Source organism: Pelophylax lessonae, assembly GCF_965119305.1.
Source record: "Pelophylax lessonae genome assembly, chromosome: 3".
Classification (NCBI taxonomy): domain Eukaryota; kingdom Metazoa; phylum Chordata; class Amphibia; order Anura; family Ranidae; genus Pelophylax; species Pelophylax lessonae.
Genome location: NC_138770.1, coordinates 584,422,798 through 584,430,425, shown reverse-complemented (window position 1 = coordinate 584,430,425; position 7,628 = coordinate 584,422,798). Strand labels below are relative to the sequence as shown.

The 7,628-nt window shown below is 40.0% G+C and overlaps 1 long non-coding RNA gene across 1 annotated transcript; it reads right to left on the bottom strand.

Moving 5' to 3' along the window:
* Positions 1 to 4,654: 4,654 nt before the first annotated feature.
* Positions 4,655 to 7,185, bottom strand: LOC309551471. Its single transcript, XR_014225085.1, has 3 exons — positions 6,695 to 7,185; positions 5,648 to 5,758; positions 4,655 to 5,234 (listed from the first exon to the last, which is right to left on the bottom strand). It is a non-coding gene; the product is annotated as an uncharacterized lncRNA (long non-coding RNA).
* Between the last annotated feature and the right edge of the window lie 443 nt (positions 7,186 to 7,628).

Sequence of the window (7,628 nt, the reverse complement as noted above, 5' to 3'; positions counted from 1 at the left end):
AGAACAGCTCCAGGTAGCCATATTGCATTTTCAGAAAATTACAACAGCTGCAGATTGAAAAGGAAAGGTAATTTTTAATAACATTCAATTACAATATGATTTGTGTAGCAATTGTATACGCTATATTGTTTTTTTTTTTTTTTTTATTTGCTGATTTTTTTCCCCATGAAAGTGGAGTTACCCTTTAAGCTTTGACAAAAAACCTGGAAGCTGATTGGTTTCTATGCAGAGCTGCACCAGATTTTGCACTCTCCAGTTTTAGTAAATCAGTCCCCATTGTTAACCACTTTACGACCGCTCACTGTGCCTCTACTGCGGCACAGTGGCTCGTTATCGTCCAGCGACGTAGACCTACGTCGCTGAACTCCTCCCCCTGTAGGCGGCGCACGCGCGCCGCCGGAGGCGCGCTCCCTCTGTTTTCTTTCACAGCGGGAGTCGAGCCAGGGGAGGAGCAGCGGCGATCGCCGCCGCTCTTCCCCGATCGTCGGGGAATCTAGTTTGGAGATCCGCCCGCTTGTGTAAACAGAGCGGGCGGATCTCCTAAGTGACAGGGAGTGACAGATCGGAGTGTTTAGCATAGCTGGACATCCGATCTGTCCCTGGCTCACTCAGTCACCTCCCCCCACACACGTCAGTAAGCACCAGGCATACATTAACCCCTCCCTCTCCAATAAAATTAACCCCTTCCCTGCCAGTGTCATTTTTACAGTAACAGTGCATATATATAGCACTGATTACTGCAGTAATGTCACTGGTAACCCCAAAAGTGTCAAAAATGTCAGTCAAGGGTCCGATCTGTCCGCCGCAATGTCGCAGTCCCGCAAAAAAAATCGCAGATCGCCGCCATTACTCGTTAAAAAAAAAAACACCAAAAATTACAGAAATCTTTCCCTTAGTTAGTAAACACAATAACTTTTGCTCAAACCAATCAAAATATGCTTATTGTGATTTTTTTTTACCAAACATAGGTAGCAGAAAACAAATTGGCCAAAAATTTAAAAAAAATTTATTTTTACATATTTTTTGGGAGGAATTTCATATAAAAAAATGTTAAAAATATTGTTAATTTTTCAAAATAAACGCTCTTTTTTTGTTTATAGCGCAAAAAGTAAAAATCGCACAGGTGATCAAATACCACCAAAAGAAAGCTCTGTTTATGGGAAAAAAAGGGCGTAAATTTCGTTTGGGTACGGCGTCGCACGACCGCGCAATTGTCAGTTAAATTCGCACAGCGCCGAATCGCAAAAAGTGGCCTGGAAGTAAGACAGCAAAATCCTCCGGTGGTAAAGTGGTTAAATAACCTTTGTAAACTGACAAAAACATTTTCCTTCTTCCACACACAACTGATGCCCCCAGCCTTTGGGATAACAAGTTTATTTGCCAAGTCTTGTACTGCTCTTGGAACATGGTAATAAAGCAGATTTAAACCCTAACTGAATAACAATATAAACAGTTGTCTTTTTTAAAAAAAAATGTCTTTTCGCCTTTTTTTCTCCTTTCCTGTATCTCAGTTCTTCTGATCCCATACAGCCACTTTGCAGCCACTTCTTGACTATTTGACATCATTTGTCAGAGAGGGATTCCTGATGGTGAGAACCTTTCTTCAGACTGAGTATACCTACTATTTGAAATCTTTCACTGTAAGATCATCTCATTGTCTGCAGAACTCCTTTGTTCTATTTGCAACTAGCTTTGTAAAATATGGGGACAGCACTCATATGTAAAATGGGTCCATTATTGGTAAATCTAGAATACTAAAAAACTGACATTCACAACAAAGAGTTTCTATGACTAAGATGTTTGTTGTAAAATGTTTTTGTTTTTTTTTCTATTGACCACAAATTCTTTTGTAATCTGAATTTATCAATAAAGACCCCTTTTTGGCAGTTTATCAAAGTAGTATCTATATCTTTTATTACATGTGTTGAGTCTGGTATGCTTTTGATCAGCATAAAATGCTGTTGTGCAATATGACCCCAAACCAGAGAGTTTATAATAAGATAGAGATAGTAACAATGGTGACAAAAGATGAGGGATCTACCCATCCTTGTCCTGTTCTTGGGCCAGCCAACACTGCCACATCAGTTTAAAGTAAGTTTGCACTAAAAGCAATATGGTTGCTGTCATTGCTGGCCTCCACTTGAAAATGCAAGTTGCCTGGCTGTCTTAATGCTTTAAATACAGGAGGACATAGGAAAAGCATGCTGTCAGAGAAGTCATAGAGAAATCAGAGCTCCTGATACTGGTTTGAGGCAGTGACTAAGAGCCCATTCACATTAGCGCGACTTGTCAGGCGACTTGTCAGCCTGACAAGTCGCGGTATGTCGCGGTCCATTGAGTAGTACAGGACCCGTTCTAATAGGAGTTACACAAGTTGCTCCGACTTAGAAAAAGGGTCCTGTGCTACTTTGGGGCGACCTCGGAGTGACTTGCATAGACTTCCATTATGTGAAGTCTCTGCAAGTAGCGCCGGAGTCGCGGTGCACAGCGGTGCACGCGACTTCACAGGTCGCCCCCCGAAGTCGTGTCGCCTCAATGTGACTGGGCTCTTAAAGTGATTGTAAAGTCTTGTTTTTGTTTTAAGTTATAAACATGTTATACTTACCTGCTCTGTGCAGTTGGTTTTGTACAGAGTGGCCCAGGTCTTCCTCTTCTCGGGTCCTTCTTTGGCTCTGGCCCCTCCCCCCTATTGGGTGCCCCCAGAGCAAGCAGCTTGCTATGGGGGCACCTGAGCCAAGTCACAGCTCCATGTGTCCATTTAGAAACAGAGCTACGACCCGGTCCCACCCCCTCTATCTCCTGATTGGCTGAAAGATTTTTAGTGAAAGCAGAAGTAGCCAATCACACCGTGCTGCTTTCTCAGCCAACGGGGTGGGGGGGGGGGAGTCCCAGGCAGCTTGGACACTAGTGCAACAAAGCTCGGCTCAAGTAAGTATTAGGGGGGGCTGAAGGGGGCTGCTGCACACAGAAGGTTTTTTTTTAAATCTTAGAATGCATTAGGATTAAAGAAACTTCTGCTTTCACAATCCCTTTAATGAGGTTGATTTACTAAAAGCAAAATGACTGTGGACTTTGCAAGTGCCATTCTGCTCTGCAAGGGCCTTTGCTCCAGAGTTTAGTAAATGAGGGGAAGCTCTGCTGACTATAATCATCCAATCATGTGCAAGTAAAACTGATTTTTTTTTTTTTTGTTTTGTTTTTTTTTTTCCTTGTTTGTGATTGGGTATTCTTTGCAAAGTAAGGCTTTGCCTCATTTGTTCAGTTCTGGAGTAAACGCCTTTGCAGAGTGCAACTGCACTTGCAAAGTGCACATTCTGTTCACCTTTAGTATATCAACCCCAATAAGTATTGAAGCCTTTAGACAAAATTAACACTTCGGTCTCCTCCTATCCTCCAATGTAATGCTGGTAAGTTAATTGGCTCCTGTATATATTGGCCCTTGTATACATTTGCCTATTAGACAGGGACCTTATGGCACTTTTCCACTGCAAGTACCGGCTCGGCTCTACTCGGCCCTGCTTGGCCGGGTTTGCTTTTCCACTGCTGGTACCGCATGGTACGGTGTTGGAACGGTTCGGTACGGTATGGTTTGCTTTTCCACTAAAGTAGTACTAAAGTTAAGTGGGTGGGATAACAACGATTCTCTGACCAATCAGTGGCTAGTAGTGACTGCATGCAAAGGATTGTGGGATATGGTACCTGTTGGAACCACAATTGAGGTGGTACTGTTTTAGAGATCTGTACCTTTCGGTTCCATGCAGTGGAAAAGCGCCGCCGTACCGTACCGAACCGAACCGTTCCTACACCGTACCATGCGGTACCAGCAGTGGAAAAGCACAAAAGCGAGCGGAACTGTTCGGTTCCATGCAGTGGAAAAGCGCCATTAGATTGTAATCCCCTTTAGGGCAGGGACTGATGTGAATAAATAGTTTATAAGTGTTAAGTGTTGCATAAATTGATGGCATTATATAAATACCTGTAATTTCACAAATAAATGGTATCTACACATGTCCACTCTTCAAGCTTCCTTTACCCTTTTCTGGGCAACATTTACCTCCTGATACATGTATAGTTAAAATAGTTACAGAAAGAGAGCGATCCTTACAAAGCTTAGATGCAATCATAATTTTATTTGATTTATTTATTATGATTTTTGGCATTTTGATATATAACTCTATGTGTTCAAAGTAACAGAAGTATATCAGAAAGTTAGTAAAGGGAATAAAACATGTATCAAGGACAAGAACATACAGTAGTTGTTTAGCAACAGGTATCAAAACAAAACATAATAATAAGAAAGAGGGACCATAAGAGCTTACAATCTAGAGGACTGTAGTTTAAAGATCTCATCCATTTCTAAAGATAAGGAAAAGATCATTCAACCATTATAAAGATTTTCTGACATTATAAACATTGTTGGCTGTGGAAATGAGTGCCCCCAACTCTTCTGCAAGCTTTGCTGTCATTCACACACTTCGATTATCGCACACTGTGTCAGATTATAAACGTGTGGCCTAAGGCCAGCTACAATATTTACCTGTCCTCAAAAAGATCATGCTTCACCAACTGCCAAAAAGACTATCTCTCCTTGGCTAATGCGACTGCCTGACTAAGGGAAGCCTTGCAAAAATAATCTATCCCTTTACTTATAGAAAAAGGAACAATCCAAGATCAGTGAAGAGATTTTCCAGGAAGGAAATGTCTTTATCATCTCCTGTTGCATGAATCAATCATTTTAGGTACCAAAAAATACAGAATATTGTTTAAGATGCTCTAATCATCAATGAATAGCAAGATTTACACTCCGCCATGAACTTCATTCATTTTAATAATTGTGTTTATTTCTTTATTATTTATTTTAGACTTACATGCAATCATTTAGAGTCTCCACAGTGCCCCAAAAGTAATATCTTATTTCATTTTTAACCCATGTCCCTTCTCTTTCCTTATCCAGGGAACACAATAAGTTTTCCTGTCTAGACATTCCCATTTTCCTCTCATTTCCTAACTTATTTATGTCCAACTGTCAGCCCATCAGAAGTATGCTCAGCAACCGGGCCCGGCCTTAGTTCAGTGGAGCAGGTTTGGTGAAGAAACTCATTTCCACCTAAATGAGAAAGAAACACCTAACCTATTCCTGCATGGTGTAATCTCCTCTTCATCTGCGGGTCAAGCTCGTCCCAGAACAATTTCTGCCTGCAAGTACATGGATAATGAAAAGGGCTCATGGAAACCTATGGACAATAAAGGCAATTAAATAAGAGACATAGGCGGTAATATATATATATATATATATACATATATATATATATATATATATATATATATATATATATATATATATATATATATATATATATTTAGATATAGATAGATATATATAGAGATAGAGATAGAGATAGAGATAGATAGATAGATAGATAGATAGATAGATAGATAGATAGATAGATAGATAGATAGATAGATAGATAGATAGATAAAAAGAGAATGTATAAGTGAATATATTAAAGTATTGATCTTAATATTCCTAATATTATAGGATATTAACAATAACATTTATAAAAATGTGTGTATAATAATACTATAATTGTCATTTATAGTAACTACAAGCCTATTACACACACACAGATACACTATATATACATACATTTATCCTTGTGTGTACACACATGGCAGTGTTCCATCTGTGCAGCCCTGGGACTGCTATAATATACAAACATGGACAGGCTGCCACCCATGTAAGCTCAGTGAGAATTTCCTGTAGAATAATAGGATTTGTGTTACTTCTGGACTATCTCTCTCTCTCTCTTCTAGTTTCTCTGTCTAGTTTTTTCTCTTCTGCTCTATCTCTCTCTCTTTCTCTCTATTTCTCTTTTCTTTCTCTCTGTTTCTGTCTCCTTGTTTCTCTTTCTCTTTCTTTTTTTGTCTCTCTTTCTCTTGCTCTCTCTCTCTCATTTTCTCTCTCCTTCTCTCTCCCTCTTTCCCTCTCTTTCTCTCTCTGCCCCTCTTTCTCTTTTTTTTTTTTTCTTTCTCTCTTGCTCTTTTTGTTTCTCCCTCTCTCTCCCTCACTGTCTCTATTTCTCCCTCTCCCTCTTTCTTTTTTCCCCTCTCTCACTCTGGTTTTCTTTTCTTTCTCCCTCTGCATCTCTCTCTCTCTCTCCCCTCTCTTTCCCTCTCTTATTCTCTCTCTCCCTCTCTCTCTCTTCTCCCTCTTGGTGCCCTCTGTGTGTGTGTGTGTGTATATATATATATATATATATATATATATATACACATATATATCTTGCCTTCTGCCTCTAGCTCTCTCCTTCTCTTCCCCTCTCTCTGTTCAATCTCTCCTTCTCCCCTCTTTCTCTGTCTCTTTCTTTTCTCTCCCTCCCTCTCTCTCTCTTCTATCTCTCTCTCTCTCTCTCTCCCTCCCTCTCTCTTTCACTGTCACTTTCTTTTCCCTCCCTGTCTCTTCTTTCTTTCTTTCTTTCTTTCTTTCTTTCTTTCTTTCTTTCTTTCTTTCTTTCTTTCTCTCTCTCTTTCTTCCTTCTCTTCCCCTTTCTCCGCTCTTTCTCTGTCTCTTTCTTTCTTCTCTCTCCCTCTCTTTTCTCCCCCACTCTGTTACTATCTCCCTTCCTCTTCTCCTCTGTCCTCCTGTTTCCAATGCTCTGCCATAATAATATCAATAATAACATGTAAAGATTACCTCCCATGCAGCTGCCAGCAGTGGCACCCAGTCGTGGCCGTCTCCTGGTGCAGCAATTGATGACAAGGATGTGTATTAGCTGTAAGCGGACGAGGAGAATTATTCAAATCAGCATCCTTGTGCCTGAGGACAAACACGCCGCACCAAGCCGGGAGAGGGGCACTAACAATGAGCCGATGACACCTCGCACCTCTATGGGGAATCCTCCCAAAAAAAAAAAACTTGTAGGGAAATCCATAAGGCTGAGACTTGTGTTTGTCTTATTTGTCTATCATCGGATTTCTCTGCTAATAGAATAAGTGAGTGGTGAGGAAGAAGGCAGATCCCAGACAAGGAGCTCCTCAGTAACTTCTGCTGTAGTGCAGGCGGTGAGCTGGGAGTCACTTTGGGTTGGTCACTCTTTGATTTTCATCAGTTTGATCAGTTTAATCAATACTGGAGAGAGGGCTTCCCAGGGAGCTGCTCCCTCTACTTTTTACTCTCTTGATGTATCAATTGATTTGTTTTCTGTTTTAAACTGGGGTACTTCCCTTTAATTCTCCCTTTATATCACATATATGATTAATATAACTATATAGGACTCCCAATCCAAACTTTTCTTATCCTGAGCAATTCGCTTAACCACTTCACTGCCATGGACAAACTCGTCGTGAGCTAGAAAAGGTAGAAGGGTATGTTAGGAAAGATCAGAAACAATGGATGTTCTTAACGCAATAATAGATGAGGGTTGTTTTATATTTTCTATCGCTTGAATTTTTTAAATATAAAACAATAAACATATTATAGGAGTTTTTCTAGTTGGATAATTGCACAAGTGTGTTTGTTAAAAAAAAAAAAAAAAAAAAGAAAGAAAATACACATAGCAAATGCATCAGGATACAAATATTATTATTTTCCAGAAAATGACAGTTATTTAAGATTTAAAAATGACAGT